The following is a 22,899-nucleotide window of genomic DNA, read 5'->3' as shown; positions in this document are numbered from 1 at the left end:
CACTTTTGTTACCCAGGCTGGAGTGCAATGGCGCGATCTCGGCTCACCGCAACCTCCGCCTCCTGGGTTCAGGCAATTCTCCTGCCCATGCCCAGCTAATTTTTTGTATTTTTAGTGGAGACGGGGTTCACCATGTTGACCAGGATGGTCTCGATCTCTTGACCTCGTGATCCACCCGCCTTGGCCTCCCAAAGTGCTGGGATTACAGGTGTGAGCCACCACGCCTGGCACTCATTTTATTTTTTTGTTTTTTTTTTTTTTTGAGATGGAGTTTCGCTCTTGTTACCCAGGCTGGAGTACAATGGGGCAATCTCGGCTCACTGCAACCTCCGCCTCCTGGGTTCAGGCAATTCTCCTGCCTCAGCCTCCTGAGTAGCTGGGATTACAGGCACGCGCCACCATGCCCAGCTAATTTTTTGTATTTTTAGTAGAGACAGGGTTTCACCATGTTGACCAGGATGGTCTCGATCTCTTGACCTCGTGATCCACCCGCCTTGGCCTCCCAAAGTGCTGGGATTACAGGTGTGAGCCACCGCGCCCGGCCCTCATTTTATTTTTTATTTTTTATTTTTTTTGAGATGGAGTTTCGCCCTTGTTACCCAGGCTGGAGTACAATGGCGCAATCTCGGCTCACCGCAACCTCCGCCTCCTGGGTTCAGGCAATTCTCCTGCCTCAGCCTCCTGAGTAGCTGGGATTACAGGCACGCGCCACCATGCCCAGCTAATTTTTTGTATTTTTAGTAGAGACAGGGTTTCACCATGTTGACCAGGATGGTCTCGATCTCTTGACCTCATGATCCACCCGCCTTGGCCTCCCAAAGTGCTGGGATTACAGGCGTGAGCCACCACGCCCGGCCCTCATTTTATTTTTAAAAAATAGAGAAAAGGTCTCACTATTTTGGCTACGCTGGTTTTGCATTCCTGAGCTCAAAGGATCCTCCTGCCTGACCTCTCATAATGATAGGATTATAGGGATAAGCTATTGTGCCTGGCCTGATATCTCAAATTTTTATAGACATTAAGACAAGATTTATTTGCTAGAAAAGTGGATTAAGGCCGGGCATGGTGGCTCACGCCTGTAATCTCATCACTTTGAAAAGCCAAGGCAGAAGGATTACTTGAGCCCATGAGCGCGAGAGCAGCTGGGGCAACATAGTGAGACCCTGTCTCTATTAAAAAAAAAAAAAGAAAAAATGTAAAAAAGAGGCCGGGCGTGGTGGCTCACGCCTGTAATCCCAGCACTTTGGGAGGCCAAGGCGGGTGGATTACGAGGTCAAGAGATCGAGACCATCCTGGTCAACATGGTGAGACCCCCGTCTCTACTAAAAATACAAAAAATTAGCTGGGCATGGTGGCGCGTGCCTGTAATCCCAGCTACTCAGGAGGTTGAGGCAGGAGAATTGCCTGAACCCAGGAGGCGGAAGTTGCGGTGAGCCGAGATCGCTCCATTGCACTCCAGCCTGGGTAACAAGAGCGAAACTCCGTCTCAAAAAAAAAAAAAAAATGTAAAAAAGAAAGTGGGCAGGGCACAGTGGCTAATGCCTGTAATCCTAACGCTTTGGGAGGCCAAGGCAGGTGGATTACTTGAGGCCAGAAGTTCCAGATCAGCCTGGCCAACATAGCGAAACCCAGTGTCTAACAAAAAATTAGTTGGGTGTGGGGTGTGCGCCTGTAATCCCTGCTACTCGGGAGGCTGAGACCCGAGAATCCCTTGAACCTGGGAGATGGAGGTTGCAATGAGCCGAGATTACACCACTGCACTCCAGCCTGGGTGACAGAGCAAGACTCTGGTCTTGAAAAAAAGAAATTAAAGTGGATAGAAATTTATATTTCAAATGTCCTCTTTATAGTTCTCTTCTAACTGACATCTCGTTAGGGTTTATTAATCTGTCATTTTTAGCACATATTTTGGCTGAGGGGAGATTATACTGGAAGTAGGAAAAGATCTAATTCTGCCATTTTGTTGTTGCTTTTGCCTTCATTATGATCTTTTCAATCCTTGTCTTTATGATTGTTTTAAAATCATTTGCTTATTGTTTTAGGCTATGTTCTCAAGAAGCAGAACTTGAGATGAAGACTCCTGTGCCAGTGAGTGAGAGAGTGATGTCAGCTGAAATCTATAAGGGCGTGAGAGAAACAGAATAGGACAGAGGAAGAGGCTAGGCAAAGACGTGGGTTCAGCTGAAATCTATCTTCAGTTTGATTCCACAAGCAGCTCTGGAGTGTGGATGGCACCATGGACTTGTCTCTTCTTGAGGCGAGGAGGCAAGCTTTTAGTATTCCCGTATTATTCGGTCATGCGCTATGGGCCACCTGGAGTTGGTGCCGGAGGGTGGTGAAAGAGTGTGATGCTTCTGATGAGCCAGCATCCATCATTTATGGTCAGTTCTTTTATGCAGAAAGATGCAGGTATGAGCTGTTAACAGCCAAGAGTCATAGCATGTAGGGAATGGGGACAATGACTAGTAAGCAGAATCTGGGCAGGGAACCAACACCCATTTTGTGAAGTTACTTAAGGCTAAATATTATAATTGGTAACTCTTTTACTTAACCATTGTACATGTGTCATGCTGAAAATGAACAAACAAGTTGAGAGTGACATTTATGGAATTCTTGCTCTTGCTCCTGATACTCCCTATCTGATGTGACCATTGTAAGGTTGGCCGCATCGTGGAGAGTTCGGACACGCCCCCTCCCCTTGCCAGGAGCTCAGACACGCCTCCTTCCATCCGGGTCCCACTCCCCTCCATTTTGTCCCACCCACCTTGGCCACAGCCAATCGGATGCCTCCACTCCCTATAAAACCCCGTGCCTGAGAGGAGTCCGTGCGACTTCTCCGGCCCTTCCTGTCCGGACCGCAGAACCTCGTCCGGGAGCCTGAATAAATTCCCTTGCATTGGATTATTTGCGTGCTGGCCTCAGTTTCTCCGTTTCATCTTCGGTGAAAACAGACCTTACAGATGGCGAGCCAGCCAGGAGGGAGTTGTAAGACCCCTCCCCGGGGAAACTGACTCCTCCACGCAGAGCCGGACCGGGAAGCTGCTGTTTGTTTCACCACAAGGTAAGACTTCTGGTACCCACTACCTCACCTGCTGCTTTCAGGGAGTCCCTGTCAGGAAACCGCTGCGCAGCGTCAGGGATTCCGACCGCCGCGGGGTCCGTGACCCCCGGCTTCCCTGCTGCGGGGTCCGTGACCCCCAGCTTCCCTCCCCACGGGTCCATGACCCCGGCAGGCCTCCCGCCGTGAGTCCGTGGCTCCGGCTTCCTTCCCTCCCTTCCCCACGGGTCCGTGACCCCAGGAGGCCTCCCGCCGCGAGTCCGTGAGGACTCCGGCTTCCTTCCCCACGAGTCCAGGACTCCAGTTTAGGACCTGAGTGTAAGAGGAGACGTCCCTACACTCTTGTTCTCTCCCCGTGAGGGGTATTTAGGGTCAGGAATTTGAGGGAGACGTCCCCACTTTCCTGAACCCTCACCAGCAACCGAGGTGTGGGTACTCAGAAGCCCTGTTTAAGCAGCCCTGCCTCACGGCAGAGCCAAACCCCCGGCTCATACCAAATTTGTTGTTGTAAATTAGCCCATTTGGCATAAAAGGCTCCCGTTTTCTAAAAAAACTGTATTTTCGGTCTTTTTTTTTCTTTTTCTGTCTCTCTTAGCTTTCTCTCTTTCTCCCTTTCAAAATGGTGGCTGTACCACGCCCTTAAGATGGTGGCCACTTTACACTTTTAACTTTATCCTGTGCCACGCCCTTAGGTGGTGGCTGCCTAACACTTTTAGTCCTATCCTGTGCCTCACCCTTAAGGTGGTGGCCGCCTTATACTTTTAGTCTTATCCTGTGCCACGCCCTTAAGATAGTGGCCGCTTTACACTTTTAATTCTATCCTGTGCCTCGCCCTTAAGGTGGTGGCCACCTTATCCTATGCCACGCCCTTAGGTGGTGGCTGCCTAACACTTTTAGTCTTATCCTGTGCCTCGCCCTCAAGACACTTTTAATCCTATCCTTCTTCCTTTCTGCCTAATTCCAATGCAAGTGAGTGAGTGAGTTTATGTGTAGTCCCACAGCGTAACAGCTGCGGGGCTTGTGTGGGCCTCAACCCGTGGTTCCACAGGGACGTGACCAGGAAAGCATCAGCCTGGCCTCCCATCTGGGGGGCACCCACCCTTTGTTTGTCAGTCTTGCATGTAGTACTGTGTTTATTGTAGCCATGTGGCACATAGCCCTGGCCATGTCTTTTCTTGGTTTTTGCCTAATTATGATTATTATAAACGTGCAGGCTTTCTGGTATCTTCGTTCCCAACCCAACCTCTGTTCCTCTTGCACCACCACCAAGGTACTTCTAGCCAAAGAAACCTCCTCTCTGCCCTTAGCCCCTCCACCTTCCTCTTCTTTTTCTGACCCTAATGCGCCTGAGGAGCTCTCCTTTCCACTGGCCCGCCCCAATGATCCTCCACCTTATGATAAACCTCAAACCCCTTCAGCTCCTCCACCTCCTGATTACAACCTGGCCTCACCTGTTAGTGCTCACACCCGCTCACGCGGTGCTCCCAACGACAAGGCCTCCCTCCTTTGCCCCCTCCGTGAGGTGGCCGGAGCAGAGGGCATTGTCCGAGTGCATGTTCCCTTCTCCCTCTCTGACCTATCGGCCATTGAGAAACGCCTAGGTTCTTTTTCCACCAACCCTACTGCTTACACCAAGGAATTCCGTTACCTTACTCAGACATATGATTTAACCTGGCATGACACATTTGTCATCCTATCCTCCACCCTCACCCCAGACGAGCGTGACCGGATTTTTACAGCAGCCCGGGAACACGCTAATCAGGAACATCTTACTGATAACCAGATGCCAGTAGGTGCGGCAGCAGTCCCAGAGGCCGACCCTAATTGGGACTATCAGGACGGTCGGGATGGCCGCCGCCGCCGAGACCAGATGCTACGGTGCCTCCTGGCGGGCATGCAAAATGCAGCTCAAAAGGTTGGATTGAAGCCTTCCCTACCTCTCGTGAAACAGCAGATACGGTAGCATCCATTCTTATTCAAGAGATCATCCCCCGCTTTGGCCTACCTGCCACCATCCAGTCAGACAACGGTCCAGCATTCATAGCCCAGGAATCCTGGAAACAAGGCCCCACCACTAGAACCCAATACAGCGCTACCAGCTCGTATGTGAGAAGTTGGACGTGTCCGACTCTTCAGTCGAGGTGCCAGCCGACTGACCTGTCCCCCTTACTTCGCCCCTATTCAGCAGGAAGTAGTCAGAAAGAGCGGCGCCCTCTATCTATCATCAAAAGGTCGGAATGTAAGGTTGGCCGCATCGTGGAGAGTTCGGACACGCCCCCTCCCCTTGCCAGGAGCTCAGACACGCCTCCTTCCATCCGGGTCCCACTCCCCTCCATTTTGTCCCACCCACCTTGGCCACAGCCAATCGGATGCCTCCACTCCCTATAAAACCCCGTGCCTGAGAGGAGTCCGTGCGACTTCTCCGGCCCTTCCTGTCCGGACCGCAGAACCTCGTCCGGGAGCCTGAATAAATTCCCTTGCATTGGATTATTTGCGTGCTGGCCTCAGTTTCTCCGTTTCATCTTCGGTGAAAACAGACCTTACAACCATCAGACCTTCAGACTGGTGAAGATGCAAATATCAACCTACATTCTAAATATTAGTGTAGTGTAAACACACCTGAGAGCAATAACTTACGCTTACCCTGAGAATGGCCCTGTATGGCAGGTGCGTCTGAATGTGTGTTCTGAGCTAGGGAAATCTGGGAATGGCCAACCTGGAGATTTTTCCTTATCAATGATGAACATCTGGGCTCCTGTCCTGTCCTGTTCATGGCAGTGGCAGCCGCTGCAATGATGCCAGCTACAGAAAGGAGGCGTGGCTGGGGCTCTGTGTTCATGGAGCAGGCAGGATCTCCACCCTCCTGGGTGCAGCTGCAGCCACCCAAGCTGCAGCACCAGGCAGCTCTGCACTCTCAGGGGCCTGGGAAGGCCCACCCTGCCCCCACAGCCTCAGAAATGCCTGCTCCCGCTGCCTGGCCTCTCCCTTCTCCTGATGCCCAGTCCAATCTTGGGGCAAAATTGAGGCTGAGCCAAGGCACTGTCACAACCCAGCCTGTGTGCTCATGCTTGGGGCAGTGCTGACATGCCAGGCCCTTACTGCCTTGGCCCTCTCTGGTCAAGTAACAGGTTTAATATCGTGTACTCAAAAATGGGTAAATACATCTTTTTAGATTTTTGGGTTTTTTTTTTAGATGGAGTCTTGCTCCATTGCCAGGTTGGAGTGTAGTGGCGAAATCTCAGCTTACTGCAACCTCCTCGTGGGTTCAAGCAATTCTCCTGCCTCACCCTCCCGAGTAGCTGGGATTACAGGTGCGTACCACCATACTCAGCAAATGTAGTTTTAGTAGAGACAGGGTTTCACCATGTTGGCCAGGATGGTCTCCATCTCTTGACTTTGTGATTCGCCCACCTCAACCTCCCAAAGTGCTGGGATTACAGGTGTGAGCCACTGTGCCTGGCCAGATTTTGTTTTCATTTCTAATATGGAAAAAATCGATAGACATAACCCACATAAACAAAAGCTCTTTGAGGTCTTCAATAATTTTTAAGAGTATGGAGGGGTCCTGAGACCAAAAAGTTTGAGAGCCACTTGTCTAGCATACTACTCTCCTATTCTTTCTCCCAGCATTCTCGCATTCCATGATGGAGAGCTGTGCACCTGTATCATTCCCTCTCCTTCAAAAGAGGAACTGTGCATTCACCACAGCACTTAGCAGTATTTTGCAGGTACTAGAGTCTCAATAAATATTTGCTGAATTAAAAACTGAATATTCCTCTGTTTTCTTCCGAATCTGCTCTTCTTTTCAAATTTATCTTTGTTTGATTCTGCTGCTCTTTACAGGCAGCCATTGACTCTTTTTTCCCTTTCATTGCTAAAACTTAGAGGGATAGTCTTTATTTAGCTCCATGCCAAGTGTGGTGGCTAATCCAGTGTGGAGAGTTTGGGAAGGAGGCAGGCCAGGAATTCAGTTTTGCATCCTGCTAACTTACACACTTACGATCCTCAAGTATTGGTTTTATCATGTTATTTTTGCTCAAGTGCATGCAGAGTCCCTGTTTACTTCAGTTGTAAACAGCTGTGCCTGTGTTCATGCTAACTTTATCCCACCTACCAACCTTATCTCCCGTTAACTAGCAACGCACCTCATGCAGCCAGGCATTGCTTCACCGGTTCCCATGCATGGGCTCTTTCCCAAAGATAAATCTTTTGCTCTGGCCACTCCTGCCACCTGGCTGGCTGTTATCCATCCTTTAACCCCGGTTGAGGTCCCAAAGTCTCCGTTAAATCTTCTTGAATTACCTTTTCTTTTCTTTTTTTTTTGAGACAGAGTTTCACTCTATTGCCCAGGCTGCAGTGCAGTGGCGCGATCTTTGCTCAAGGCAACCTCTGCCTCCCGGGTGCAAGTGATTCTCCTGCCTCAGCCTCTGGAGTAGCTGGGATTACAGGCGCCCGCCACCAGGCCCAGCTAACTTTTGTATTTTTAGTAGAGACGGGGTTTCACTATGTTGGCCAGGTTGTTCTCCAACTGCTGACCTCAGGTGATCCATCACCCTCAGCCTCCCGAAGTGCTGGAATTACAGGCGTGAGCCACTGTGCCTGGCCTGGCCTCCTTAATTACTCTTATAACGCTTCCTGACTGAAATAGAATCAGAGCATAATGGACAAAGTGACTGGTGAGAAGGAAGAAAAAGCCTTTGTTTCTTGGGGGAGGGAGAGGGCAGGACTGGTAAGAGAAGATTTCATGTTGTCCCTCTGTACAGCCACCCACACACACAACCTCAGCCAAACAAACGGACATTATCAAGGGCATGCAGCCAAAAGGACAAACTTGGGCAACATGTTGCTCTTCATTTTGCCTTTCCACAGAAGAGGTCATTGTCCTTGCTTTTATTTAAGCATCAAATCCACTGAAGTGTATTTATTTTTTATGCATCTGTTTCTGCCATTAGACAATTCATTGAGGAATCGAGGATGTCTTATTCATGTTTCCATATCTACCAGCACACCGGAGGTGCTCAATACATGTCCTTAAAGGAATGTGTGACTGACATGGGTAAGGCTGGGGAGAAGGCTGTCAGATGAGCTCAGAAAGCCGGCTGTGGCCTGATTTAAAGAGCGCGATGTGGAGATTTAAGCCTTGTCATGTAGGCAAAAGGGAACAGGGGAGCTAGAAAGGTTTCTTGTTTGTTTTTTTTTTAATGTTTTAAAAATTTTATTTAAAATAACAAAAATTAAGTGCTCTACACATTCAGAGAAATTTCTCTCGTAACAAATTATAGAAATGATCCCTGAAACTACAGTCTAAAGGTTTCTTGTCATTAATATTTTTTCCAAAGCAATACATGTTTAAATTTTTTTTTTTTTTTTGAGACAAAGTCTCACTCTGTCACCAAGGCTGGAGTGCAATGGCTCGATCTCCACTCACTGCAACCTCTGCCTCCCGGGTTCAAGCAATTCTCCCTGCCTTAGCCTCCTGAGTATCTATCTAGGATTACAGGACCCGACCACTACACTGAGCTAATTTTTGTATTTTTAGTAGAGATGGGGTTTCACCATGTTAGCCAGGCTGGTCTCGAACTACTGACCTCAAGTAATCCACCTGCCTTGGCCTCCCAAAGTGCTGGGATTATAGGCATTAGCCACTACGCCCAGCCTGATTTAGTAATTTTAGATATTGACTTCACATCATAGCAGCTGAGGACTTCATCCTACCATGGCCCATGGTCCTGTTATTTTGGATGCCCTTTTCGGTTTTCTCTGCGGGCCTAGGATGCTGACATTTCACATTATGTATCTTAGTGGGCACACAGTGGAGACTCACGTCTTTCTGTTCTTGGACATGTTCTTGTATTGTTTCTTTGATAAATGCATCTGTTTTTTCTCTTCTTTCTGGATGTCATACTAATTGAACCTCCTGAATTGATTTTTTAGAAAATTGTTTTTTCCTATTTTACATCTCTTTGCTTTCCATACTACTTTTTTTTTTTTCAGACAGGTTCTGGCTCTGTTGCCCAGGCTGGAGTACAGTGGCATGATCATAGCTCACTGCAAACTCAACTTCCTGGGCTCCAGGGATCTGCTCACCTTAGTATCCCAAAGTGCTAGGATTACACACCCAGCCGGTCTTCTATAAATCTACCAAAATCTCTTCTCTCATTTGCTTTGTCCTTCTGAGTATTTTTGTATTTGTTTTTTTCCTTTGAGACAGAGTCTCCCTCTGTTGCCCAGGCTGGAGAGCAGTGACGCCATCATGGCTCACTTCAGCCTTGACCTCCTGGGCTCAAGCAATCCCCCTTCTTCGGCCTCCTGAGTAGCTAGGACTATAGGCATGTGCCCCCATGCCTAGCTGATTTTTTGTTTTGTAAAGATAATGTCTCACCATGTTGCCTGGTCTCGAACTCCTTGGGCTCAAGTGATCTTCCCACATTGGCCTCCCGAAGTGTTAGGACCATGCCTGGTCCTTCTGGGTTGAATTTTAAAAATTCAAAGCCAAGCTGGGCATGGTGTTGTGCACTTGTAGTCCCATCTACAAAGGAGGCCCAGGCGGGTGGATGACGAGCCCAGGAGTTTGAGATCAGCCTAGACAATCTCAAAAATAGGAGAGGGGAGGAAAGGTGAGGGGAAGAGAGAAAAAAGAGAGAGAGAGGAAGGGGAGGGGAGGGGACTGAAGGGAAGGGAAAGGGGAAGAGGAATAGAAAGGAGAAAGGGAAGTGAAAGGGAAGGGAAAAGAAAGAGAGAAGGAGGGAGGGAGGGAGGTAAGAAAGGGAGGAAGAAAGGAAGGCAGGCAGGCAGGTGGGCAAGCCTAGGTAACATGGCAAAATCCCATCTCTACTAAAAATATAAAAATTAGCTGGGTGTGGTGCTGCACACCTGTAGTTCCAGCTACTCAGGAGGTGAGGTGGGAAGATCCCTTAAGCCCCGAAGGTGGAAGGTGGAGTTTGCATGCACCACTGCCCTCTAGCCTGGGTGACACAGTGAGACCCTGTCTCGAAAACAAAAAAAAAGAAAAGAAAAAAATTTTTATGGTCACATTAGAAAATGGGAGAAAAGGCTGGGTGTGGTAGCTCACACCTGTAATTCCAACACTTCAGGAAGCTCAGGTAGGTGGATCATGAGGTCAGCAGTTGGAGACAAGCCTGGCCAACATGGTGAAACCCAGTCTCTACTAAAAATACAAAAATTAGCCAGTCGTTATGGCGGACGCCTGTAATCCCAGCTACTCGGGAGGCTGAGGCAGGAAAATCACTTCAACCCGGGAAGCCGAGGTTGCAGTGAGCTGAGATTGCACCATTTCGCACCATTGCACTCCAGCCTGGGCAACAGAAGGAGACTCCATCTCAAAAAAAAAAAAAAAAAAAAAAAAAAAAAAAAAAAAGCCAGGCACAGTGGCTTATGCCTGTAATCCCAGCACAAAAGCAACGAGACCATCCTGGCCAACATGGTAAAACTCAGTCTCTACTGAAAATACAAAAGTTAGCCAGGCATGGTGGCACATGCCTGTAGTTCCAGCTACTGTAGAGGCTGAGGCAGGAGAATCACTTGAACCTGGGAGGTGGAGGCTGCAGTGAGCCAGATCACGCCACTGCACTCCAGCCTGGTGACAGACTGAGACCCCATCTCAATAAATAAATAAATAAGAAAAAAGGAGAAAGGCCAGGCGAGGTGGCTTATACTTGTAACCCCAGAACTTTGGGAGGCTAAGGTGGGCAGGTCACTTGAGGTGAGGAGTTCGAGACCAGCCTGGCCAACATAGTGATACCCCATCTCTACTAAAAATACAAAAATTTGCTGGGCGTGGTGGTGAGCGCCTGTAGTCCCAGCTACTTCAGGAGGCTGAGGTGAAAGAATCGCTTGAACCTGCAAGGGAGGTTGCAGTGAGCCGAGATCACATCATTCTACTCCAGGCTGGGTGGCAGAGCAAGACTTCATTTAAAAAGAAAAGTAAAAAGAAAATAGGAGACATAAGTGAGACGCTCTTATGGTACTCCACTATTTAAACCAAAAGTTCATTGCAGGAGAGTTAAGGATTTCGTCTACTTTTTTATTTTTATTTATTTATTTTGAGATAGTCTTGCTCTTGTCACCCAGGCTGGAGTGCACTGATGCGATCTTGGCTCACTGCAACCTCCGCCTCCCGGGTTCAAGCAATTCTCCTGCCTCAGCTTCCTAAGTAGCTGGAACTATAGGTGCGCACCAATCGGCTCCGCTAATTATTTTGTCTATTTAGTAGAGATGGGGTTTTACCATGTTGGCCAGGCTGGTCTTGAACTCCTGACATCAAGTGATCCACCGGACCTGTTAAGGCACTAAAACATTGTGCCTTAATACAAAGGGCTGGAAGAGGTGGGAAATGGAGGCATGTAAAGTTGGCTTCAAGCTATTGCAAAATTCAAACAAACCATAATGACAGGCTGAATTAGGGTGTTATTTGTAGGGAGAGCAGAGTGCATGAAAATGCTTTTTTTTTCCCCCACACAACGCTATGAATGTGTAAGCGCAGAGGATTAGGTTGAGGGTCAAAAGTGATGTTAAGTCTTTTAGTGTAGTTGACTGGGATGGTGAAGCCCGTCTCTACTAAAAGAGGGAAAACATAAGTTTTTTTTGTGTGAACTTTGGGACATTTACTTTTTTTTTTTTTTTTTGAGAAGGAGTTTCGCTCTTGTTACCCAGGCTGGCGTGCAATGGCGCAATCTCAGCTCACTGCGACCTCCGCCTCCTGGGTTCAGGCAATTCTCCTGCCTCAGCCTCCTGAGTAGCTGGGATTACAGGCACGCACCACTGTGCCCAGCTAATTTTTTGTATTTTTAGTAGAGACGGTGTTTCACCATGTTGACCTGGATGGTCTCGATCTCTTGACCTCGTGATCCACCCGTCTCGGCCTCCCAAAGTGCTGGGATTACAGGCTTGAGCCACTGTGCCCGGCCCACTATGCTTATTAAAATGAGTACAGTTACTCCATCATGCTCCACATTCTTAGCCTGCTTTATTATTCTTCATAGCATCAGGGCTGATTCTCAGCCAATATATTCTAGCATGACTATATAAATAGCTATGGTATTGAAATACTGTAATTCCATGGTGGTAAGTAAACAGCTGCTGCCCTTGACCCTAAGTACATCCCCTGCTCTTGCTATCCCGGCATCTCCCACACCTTCCCAAGATCCAGAAACTGAAAGTATAACAGTAGTCTCAAGAAGACTAAGGTTGACCTGTGTTCTAATCGGGGGTGAAATGGGGGTAAGATGGGGAGTATATGGAAACACAGTCAAAAACTAAAGCTTTTAAACTAACACTTTATTGGGAAGTTCGATGTCAGGAAAGTTGGAGTGAGCAGGAAAGGGAAGTGAGGCAGGAAGGAAGACAGCAGATATGAGAGAGAACATGAGGAAGTGATACCAGGCTGGCTACATGTTAAATATTTTGGATGTCCCACCCTGCAGAGTACTTATCATTGGCCGAAATTACCTTATATTCTTTTTAATATAAATAACAGATATTGTCTGTTTGCCCACAAGAAAATAAACTACATGAGGACAGGGATTTTGTTTAATGTTGTCTCTCCAGGACCCAGAATATACTGGCACATAACAGGTGACGAATAATATCACTTGAATCAACTCATGTTAAAGATATATACATATATGTATTTTTTTTTCAGACAGAGTCTCGCTGTCACCACGTACCAGGCTGGAGTGCAGTGGCACAATCTCGGCTCACTGCAACCTCTGCCTCCCGGGTTCAAGCAATTCTGCCTCAGCCTCCTGAGTATCTGGGACTACAGGCGCGTGCCACGACACCCAGCTAATTTTTGTATTTTTTTAGTAGCAACTGGGTTTCACCATGTTGGCCAGGATGGTCTCAATCTCTTGACCTCGTGATCTGTCCGCCTTGGCCTCCCAAAGTACTAGGATTACAGGCGTGAGCCACCACGCCCGGCCGAGAAATATTTTTCTAAATAAAATACTTTCCATGGGAATTTCAGGTCACAGTAGTTGTAGCACTTTGTTATTTTTGCAGAGTGGTTTCTGTTCCTCATTTTTTAATCTTCCAATTCCCTAATCACGCCCAGAGGCCTACTTGCGTATAAGGAATGAGAATCATACGGATAGTTTCATGTTACAGAGTCTTCTACCTTCAGGGCTATCATCTAATGCTCAAGGACCCAGAAAGTCTTTGAAATCCTTGCTTTTCCTGATCTTAGCTGATCAAATAGGTAATTAATGCATCTGTATGGGAAAAGGGAGAACTATCCTCTACCCTGAGCATTCTCCCAGGGGCTGAGGACAAAGGGTATAATTTATCCCACTTATACTAGGTACATATTTATAATTTTGTTTTTTGAAAGAAAGTTTTCTTTTTTTCACTGCACGTTTTAAGTAGTCAAATAAGGTTGGTTTGTTTGTTTTAGAGACAGTTTCACTCCACTGCCCAGGCTGGAGTGCAGAAGTATAATCTTGCAATATCCCTTCAATGCAGCCTCTGCCTCCCAGGCTCAAGTGATCATGCCTCAGTTTCCCCAGTAGCGGGAACTACAGGTAAGCGCCACCACATTCAGCTAGTTTTTTGTATTTTTTGTAGAGACAGGGTTTCACCATTTTGCCCAGGCTAGTCTCAAACTCCTGACCTTAAGTGATCCGGCCACCCCAGCCTCCCAAAGTGCTGGGATTACAGGCACAAGCTGCTCTGCGCAGTCCAAATAAGTTTTTTTTTTCCTTGAGACAGAGTCTTGCTCTGTTGCCCAAGCTGGAGTGCAGTGGTGTGATCTTGGCTCACTGCAGCCTCCGCCTCCGGGTTGAAGCAATTCTTCTTCCTCAGCCTTCTGAGTAGCTGGTACTATAGGTACACACCACCATGCCTGGCTAATTTTTGTATTTTTAGTAGAGTTTCCCCATGTTGGCCAGGCTGGTCTCGAACTCCGGACCTCAGGTGATCCGCCTACCTTGGCCTCCCAAAATGTTGGGATTACAGGCATGAGCCACCATGCCCGGCATATGTATACTTCAATGTAGGAAAAGATCTGTGGGAGAAAATTATTACATGCTACAAGTTTAAGTGAGAAATGAATACCAAAAGTAGTAAATTTGTATTACAAACCAACAACGATCACGTATCAACTTTTGATATTTAAATTCAAAGGTAGGAAAATGTTAATTAGGTGAATATATTCATGACTGAGACTATAATCTACTTAATGTTCCCTTTACCTCTCAAACCCAGGAGTAAATTTCACTTCATTAGTCTCATAGCAATCATCTGTAATCATCTGATTACAAACATACTCAAGCTGCAGGCTTTCACTGTGACTCTGTATTTTATATTCTTCAGCATCAAAACATATTTTTAAAAATGGGAGAAAACATGGCTTTGTTGTAATGTGATATTATGACTGCATAGCTAATAAGTTCCTAGCAATCATCAGATCCATCTTTATAATGCTTGACTCATCTTAGGATATCGTGTTCTCTAGCAAAAAATGTTAACCTAATGCTTACAAAATTAAATCCAACTCTTTTTCTTTTTTTTTTTTTGAGACGGAGTTTCGCTCTTGTTACCCAGGCTGGAGTGCAATGGCGCGATCTCGGCTCACTGCAACCTCCGCCTCCTGGGTTCAGGCAATTCTCCTGCCTCAGCCTCCCGAGTAGCTGGGATTACAGGCACGCGCCACCATGCCCAGCTAATTTTTTGTATTTTTAGTAGAGACAGGGTTTCACTATGTTTACCAGGATGGTCTCGATCTGTTGACCTCGTGATCCACCCACCTCGGCCTCCCAAAGTGCTGGGATTACAGGCGTGAGCCACCGCGCCCAGCCAAATCCAACTCTTTTTTTTATTTTGAGACGGAGTTTTGCTCTTTCACCCAGGCTGGAGTGAAGTGGTGCAATCTCAGCTTACTGCAACTTTTGCCCCCAGGGTTCCAGCGATTCTCCTGCCTCAGCCTCCCAAGTAGCTGGGATTATAGGCGCATTCCACCATGCCTGGCAAATTTTTATATTTATTTTAGTAGAGATGGGGGTTTCACTATGTGGGCCAGGCTGGTCTCCATCTCTTGACCTCGTGATTCACCCGCTTCGGCCTCCCAAAGTGCTGGATTACAAGTGTAAGCCACCGTACCCAGCCTATAGTTTTAATCTATTTCATTTATACTTTCTTAATTCTACTTCCTGGCTAGTATACATTCCTAATCCTAGCATTAATTTTTCTTTTCTTCAAGGATCATTTTCAACAATTAAGGGGCTCAGCAAACACAACCTTGTTTGCGCTGTGTGCAGTAGCACACGACTGTAATCCCAGCACTTTGGGACACCAAGGGTGGGTGGGGGAATGATTACTTGAGGTCAGGAGTTTGAGACCAGGCTGGCCAACATGGTGAAACCCCATCTCTACTAAAAATACAAAATTTAGCTGAGCAAGGGGAGGCTGAGGTAGGAAAATAGCTTAAACCTGGGAGGCAGAGGTTGCAGGGAGCTGAGATAGTGCCACAGCACTCCAGCCTGGGCAACAAAGGGAGACTCTATCTCAAAAAAAACAACAAAGGTTGGGCGTGGTGGCTCACGCCTATAACCCCAGCACTTTGGGAGGCAGAGGCAGACAGATCGCCTGAGATCAGGAGTTCGAGACCAGCCTGACCAATATGATGAAACCCCATGTCTACTAAAAATACAAAAGTTAGATGGGCATGGTGGCATGCGCCTGTAATCCCAGCTACTCAGGATGCTGAGACAGGAGCATTGCTTGAACCCAGGAGGCGGAGGTTGTGGTGAGCTGAGATCGCGCCATTGCACTCCAGCCTGGATAACAAGAGCGAAACTCCATCTCAAAATCAAACAAACAAACAAACAAACAGAACAAAACAAAACAAAAACCTATCCTTTGTTGTCATCCTTCCTGTAATCTCACAAAGTAAGGGGTATAGGTAGAGGAAGGGGTGAAACTTCAACTAATAATTTCTGAATGCCTACCCTGTGCAATCTTATTTTTATTGTTACTTAATTTTCATAAAATCCCTGAACAGGAGATACTGTCACTTGATGAGTAATCTGGAGTTTAGAGAAGAATAAAGTTACTTGCTCAACATCACTTATCTAGCTTTGAGTAATAGTCCCTATTAAAGCATCTGCTTTGGGCCTGCAGTGATGGCTTATACCTGTAATCCCAGCATTTTGGGAGGCCCAGGTGGGACGATTGCTTGAGGTCAGGAGTTTGAGACCAACCTGAGTAACATAGTGAGACCTCATCTCTATTTAAAAAAATAATTTTTAGTAAAAAAAGTGTTGTTCTCTATGCAGTAAAGAAAAAAAAAAGAGAGAGAAAAAAAAGTGTTCGCTGGGCGTGGTGGCTCACACCTGTAATCCCAGCACTTTGGGAGGCCAAGGCAGGTGGATCATGAGGTCAGGAGTTTGAGACCAGCCTGATCAACATGGTGAAAACCCCGTCTCTACTAAAAATACAAAAATTAGCCAGGCGTGGTGGCACATGCCTGTAATCCCAGCTACTCGGGAGGCTGAGGCAGGAGAATCACTTGAGTCCAGGAGGCGGAGGCTGCAGCGAGCCAAGACTGCACCACTGCACTCCAGCCTGGGTGACAGAGGAAGACTCTGTCTCAAAAAAAAAATTTTTTTAAATAAAAAAGTAAAGTGTTCATGATACCATTTTTTCTACCTTTTCCACACTAAAAAAGACTGTAAAAGTAAGTAGCCTGAAAAACAGAATTAGAATAAAATAGGTGCAAGGGGAAAGCAGAAAAAAAGAAAGTGTAACTGGTTGTATTCAGCTTAGCAATAACTTTTTCAGCTCTTAATTTATGTACATTTAGAACCAATCTTGCAGCACATGCTACAAATCAGCTACACATGAATTGGCAAATAGGTACTTTAAAATCTTTTTTCTTTTCTGAGACAGAGTCTTGCTCTGTCTCGCAGGCTGGAGTGCAGTGGCGCAATCTCAGCTTACTGCATCCTCTGCTCATTGCAACGTCTGCCTTCTGGGTTGAAGGGATTCTCGTGCCTCAGCCTCCCAAGTGGCTGGGACTATAGGCATGCGCCACCATGCCCAGCTAATTTTTGTATTTTTCATAGAGACGGGGTTTCACCATGTTGGCCAGGCTGATAAACTCCTGACCTCGAAGTGTTGGGATTAAAGGTGTGAGCCACTGCGACAAGCATAAAATCTTATTTAAGAAAGAAGTGAACTTGTTTTCAAGAATTAGGATCCCAAGCTGCTCCTTTTGGCCCTAACCATACTCTCTGTTTAGAAATAAAGTATCGGGGCCAGGCGGGTGGCTCACACCTATAATCCCAGCTACTTGGGAGGCAGAGGCAAGAGAATTGCTTGAACCCAGGAGGCAGAGATTGCAGTGAGCCAGGATCACACCATTGCACTCCAGCCTGGGCAACAAGAAGGAATCTCTGTCTCAAAAATAAATAAATAAATAAATAAATAAATAAAAACAAAGAATTGGCTGGGTGCAGTGGCTCACACCTGTAATCCCAGCACTTTGGGAGGCTGAGACGGGTGGATCACCTGAGGTTGGCAGTTTGAGACCAGCCAGACCAACATGGAGAAACTGCATGTCTACTAAAATACAAAATTATCAGGGCATGATGGCCGCATACCTGTAATCCCGGCTACTCGGGAGGCTGAGGAAGGAGACTCACTTGAACCTGGGAGGTGGAGGTTGCAGCGAGCAGAGATCACGCCATTGCATTCCAGCCTGGGCAACAAGTGTGAAACTCCGTCTCAAAAAAAAAAAAAAAAGAGAGAGATCAAGACCATCCTGGCCAACATGGTGAAACCCCTTCTCTACTAAAAATACAAAAATTAGGCGCCTGTAGTCCCAGCTACTTGGGAGGCTGAGGCAGGAGAATCACTTGAACCTGGGGGACAGAGGTTGCATAAAGAGGCAAGATTGCGCCACTGCATTCCAGCCTGGCGTCAGAGTGAGACTCAGTCTCAAAAGAAAATAAAAAATAAATAAAGTATCAGGCTGGGTGCGGTGGCTCATGCCTGTAATCCAGCACTTTGGGAGGCTGAGATGGGCAGATCACATGAGGTTGAGAGTTTGAGACCAGCCTGACCAACATGGAGAAACCCCGTCTCTACTCAAAATACAAAATTAGCCGGGCATGTTGGTGGCTCATGCCTGTAATCCCAGCTACGCAGGAGGCTGAGGCAGGAGAATCGCCTAAACCTGGGAGGCAGAGGTTTCAGTGAGCCGAGATTGCGCCACTGCACTCCAGCCTGGGCAACAAGGGTGAACTGGTCTCAAAAACAAAAACAAAAACAAACCAACCAGAAATAAAGTATCAAGACCATACTTTCAGGGATCATTTCTATAGTTCACTCATTACTAGAGAAGTTGTTCTGAACATGTAGGGGCACGGGAAACCACGACGAGGAGGCACAGTATTCTCTTCTGAGCTTGAAGCCAGCTCTACTCACTTCACTGCACCTGCCATTTGCCATTGATGATCATTCTCTTCCTGAAGGAGAATGAGAGAGAAAGGATGCAGTCTGAGTGGTTCCTGTTTAAAAAATAATAAAATAAAAGTATGGTCCTAATTCTTATTTTTTGTTTATTTATTTTTTTGAGACAAAGTCTCTTTTTTGTTGCCCAGGAAGGAGTGCAATGACGCAATCTTGGCTCACTGCAACCTCTGCCTCTGGGGTTCAAGTGATTCTCCTGCCTCAGCCTTTCAAATAGCTGGGATAACAGGTACCCACCACCACGCCCAGCGAATTTTTGGTATTTTTAGTAGAGATGGGGGTTTCACCATGTTAGCCAGCCTGGCCTCGAACTCCTGACCGCAGGTGATCTGCCCACTGCTGCCTCCTAATGTGCTGGGATTATAGGCAGGAGCCACCGCATCCAGCCTCTAATTCTTAAATAGAAGACCCAGACACTGTTTGTCAAATAGTGTGGCCTTCTTTTTTTCTTTAACTCCATTTAGTGTAGCTAGTTTACTATCTGTTCACTCTTTTAACTTGAAAGTGTAGGAAAAAAGGAAAAAAAAAGAAAAGAAAGTGGCATGAAAAGAATATACAGCTTGAATCAATCAATTCAGCACTTTCAGCAGCTCTGTGAAAAGGTTTTCCAGAGGTGGGTGGGATTTTTGATTAACATAATTATCGGTTTCAGTGCTAGCCCTGCCTCTTCATCAACTTTCATCTTTCTAAACTAAAAAGGGTAATAGTAAAGTGCATCTTATAACTGAAGGATTTAAACAGCACCACCTCTTATCTTTAGAAGAGCAGTTTGGCACAGGGACTGGTATAAACCAGCTGGCACCCGTCACAGGATGTTCTCACCAACACCCACCCTCTGGTTTCAGCGGCAGTCTTGTTGACATTTTCAGAAACTATAGAGCTGGTGGCTTCCAGGAAGTATTCCTTACATAGTAGAAGCATGCATGCTTAGGAATGGCCCCTACATGTATTGAGAAATCTTCACGAGAACCTGGGATTCCAGATTTGGGCAAAGGAATATGGTGCTTAAGATTGGAGCCAGAGACTTCAAAAAGAGAGTAATAGGCTGGGAGCAGTGGCTCACACCTATAATCCCAACACTTTGGGAGGCTGAGGTGGGCGGATCATGAGGTCAGAAGTTTGAGACCAGCCTGGCCAATATGTGAAACCCCACCTCTACTAAAAAATAATTAGTGGGGTGTGGTGGTGCACGCCTGTAGTCCCAGCTATGTAGGAGACTGAGGCAGGTGAATCCCTAGAACCTAGGAGGCAGAGGTTGCAGTGAGCCAAGATCGTGCCACTGCACTCCAGCCCGGGCAACAGAGCAAAACTCCATCTCAAAACAACAACAACAACAGAAAAAAAAAAAGAGAGAGTATTAGGTCAGGGTCTTAAAGACTAGCTAGTGGAATAAGGCAGAAAGTTAGAGAGCCAGGCTGGAATGGAGTGTGAGGGTGAGACAGCCAGGTTGGAATGGAGTGTGAGGTTAGGGTTGTTCCTTTTAAATGTATTTTAACAGAGGTGGGTCTCTAGTGAGCCAAGATTGTGACACTGCATTCCAGCCTGGGCTATGGAAAAAGACCCTGTCACAACAACCACCACCAAAAAAAAAAAAAAAAAAAAGGAGGGGAGGAAAACAGGATAAGTTTGTACATCTTGTATGCTTATACTGACCTACTCCCACAAATATAAGACTGTCAACCTAAAGAAATTGAGGCAAAAATTAATATAAGTAGAGTTTATTTGGGCCAAATTTGAGGACTGCAACCTGGGAGACACAGATTCAAGTTGCTCGAATAGATACCCTGATTAGCAGCATATATTCAGGTAGATTTTAAAAAGTGGGAAAAAAAGGGAGCCAGTTCTTATATTGATTCATTAAAATAACATAAGCTATTGACTGGCGATACACTGTTCTTTGTAGCACAGATTCCAGGAACATGAAGATAATGGGTGAGGGTCCTACTCTGCAACTTTAACAACATTTTAGGTAATTTATCAGCTAGTCTGGAAACTACAGGGAAAGAAAGAATCAAATGTCTTTATCATATATATGTGGTATATATAGATAGATAAGATAGATAGATAAAGATATACATTTCTGTGTTAAGCCTCGCTCTGCTAGGCTGGAGTGCAGTGGTGCAATGTTGGCTCACTGCAACCTCTGCCTCCTGGGTTCAAGCAGATTCTCCTGCCTCAGCCGCCCAAGTAGCTGGGATTATAGGCATGTGCCACTATACCTGGCTAATTTTTGTATTTTTAATAGAGACAGGGGTTTTCACTATGTTGGTCAGGCTGATCTCAGAACTCCTGGCCTCAAGTGATCCGCCTGCCTCAGCCTCCCCAAGCACTGGGATCACAGGTGTGAGCCACCATGCCCGGACAGAATAAAATGTCTTTAAATAGTTACCCTGGGTGTTAAAACTGCCTTTGCAAAATTACAACTGAGGAAATGATTGTAAGGCTGGTTGCCTTGCCGGGAGCACGGACGCAGAACCCCCCCCCCCCCCCGCCCCGCCCCGCCCCGCCCCGCCCCGCTTCTTTTCAAAAGCTCGGACAAGCCCAGACGAACTCAGGCGAACTCAGGCAAGCTCAGGCAAGCTCAGGCAAGCTCAGACATGCTCAGGCTTTTTCCCTTCTCCCATGCTCACACAGCCTGACCCTCCCTTAAAAGAGCCCAGTATGCAAACAAGGTGTGGTAACCCTAGCGTCTTAACAACCAATAGCAGCCAAGTCTTAATAACCAATAGCAGCCGAGTCTTAACAACCAATAACAGCCGAGTCTTAACAACCAATAGCAGCCGAGTAATTCCAACCAACAACAAGCCAAATCCGAGGTAAAGGCTTGTAACTTACCCAATAGCAGTCCTGCTCTCCCACAACCAATCGAGCTGTTTCACTCCCTATAAAACCCCCTGTCTGAGAGGAGTCCATGCGACTTCTCTGGCCCCTCCTGTTGGACTGCAGAACCTCGTCCGGGAGCCTGAATAAATTCCTTTGCATCAGATCTTCTTGTGCTGGCCTCAGTTTCTTCACTTTAAACTCGGCGAGAACAGACCTTACAATGATAACTGAGGAAATTATGACAGTGAAGGAAATCAGACCTAACCCACTCCACCTTGTTTCTAACTTTTAAGCTGTTTTTATTCATTCCTGCATGTAGGTCAAACTAACTTTGGGAAGGAATTCAGTTCATAGTTTGATTCTGAAACAAAATTGAAGAAATGGCTGGGCGTGGTGGCTCACGCCTGTAACCCCATGGAACGATGAGGCAGGCAGATTACTTGAGGTCAGGAGTTCTAGACCAGCTTGGCCAACATGGTGAAACCCTGTCTCTACTAAAAATACAAAAATTATCTGGGCATGGTGGTAGGCACCTGTAATGTCAGCTGCTTGGGAGGCTGAGGCATGAGAATCGCCTGAACCCGAGGGGTGGACAATGCAGTGAGCCAAGATCGCGCCACTGCATTCCAGCCTGAGTGACAGAGCAAGACTCTGTCCCAAAAAGAAAAAAAAAACCTGATAACAGCCCTTTCTTGAAAAGACCCCCTTCTTCCTTTCTTGTCTGGGGACAAGTTGGCCTTTGCAGGACTAAAAAATTAGCTACAAGATTAGAAATTACAGTTTATGGGTCATGCAACCTCTGGCTTCTCTGAACCTCTTCAAATTGCTCCTGGGGATAACATCACTTTTGTAAAACCTAAGATCAGTGCTTGAGATATTTTGCAGACCCTGTACTCAATGGGTCAACTGGCAGCACCCAGACCCAGACCGGTAATCTGGGTCAACCAGTTCTACCATCCCACCCAGGAACAGAAGACAGCAAGAAAAACTCACTTCGACCCCCTAGCCTCCATCTCCAACCTGACCAATCAGCACTTCCCACTTCCCAAGCCCCTAGCTGTCAAATTCTCATCGCCTAATACGCAGGGATACTGATTTGAGTAATGATACTGCAGTCTCCTGCACAGCCGGCTCTATGTGAATTACTCTTTCTCCGTGCAATTCCCGTCTTGATAAATCAGCTCCGTCCAGGCAGCGGGCAAGGTGAATCCACTGGGCAGTTACAGCGTGTGTTGGTGAGGTGGGGGATGTCTCAAAGTCATGTCTCTCTAAGCCTGACAAGTTTTGCATACTTTATATAGCTTAAGCTGCTCTGAGCTGCTTTTTCTTCTTTTTTTTTTTCTTCTTGAGATGGAGTCTCACTCTGTCACCCAGGATGGAGTGCTGTGATCACAACTCACCGCAGCCTTGAACTCCTGGGCTCAAGCAGTCCTCCTGCCTCAGCCTTCCAAAGTGCTGGGATTACAGGCATGAGCAACCGCATCCAGCCAAAAGTATGCTTTAGACTACAGCTTCAGCTCATGCCTGAGTTC

At 46.8% G+C, this 22,899-nt stretch overlaps 1 protein-coding gene and 1 non-coding gene across 3 annotated transcripts in view; both read left to right on the top strand.

Annotated features, from left to right (window-relative positions):
* The window catches only part of WDR89 (WD repeat domain 89), a 106,686-nt gene that overhangs the window by 24,504 nt on the left and 59,283 nt on the right, over window positions 1–22,899 (top strand). The gene's annotated exons all lie outside the window — the stretch shown is intronic.
* Window positions 18,366–18,580, top strand: LOC135274521 (small nucleolar RNA U3). Its single transcript, XR_010342333.1, has one exon. It is a non-coding gene; the product is annotated as a small nucleolar RNA U3 (small nucleolar RNA).

The sequence above is a fragment of the Aotus nancymaae genome, unplaced genomic scaffold (assembly GCF_030222135.1).
Source record: "Aotus nancymaae isolate 86718 unplaced genomic scaffold, 86718_ANA_hifiasm-v0.15.2.pri h1tg000011l, whole genome shotgun sequence".
Lineage (NCBI taxonomy): Eukaryota > Metazoa > Chordata > Mammalia > Primates > Aotidae > Aotus > Aotus nancymaae.
Note: the sequence above shows the minus strand (reverse complement) of the source record. Positions and strands in the feature narration are given on the sequence as shown.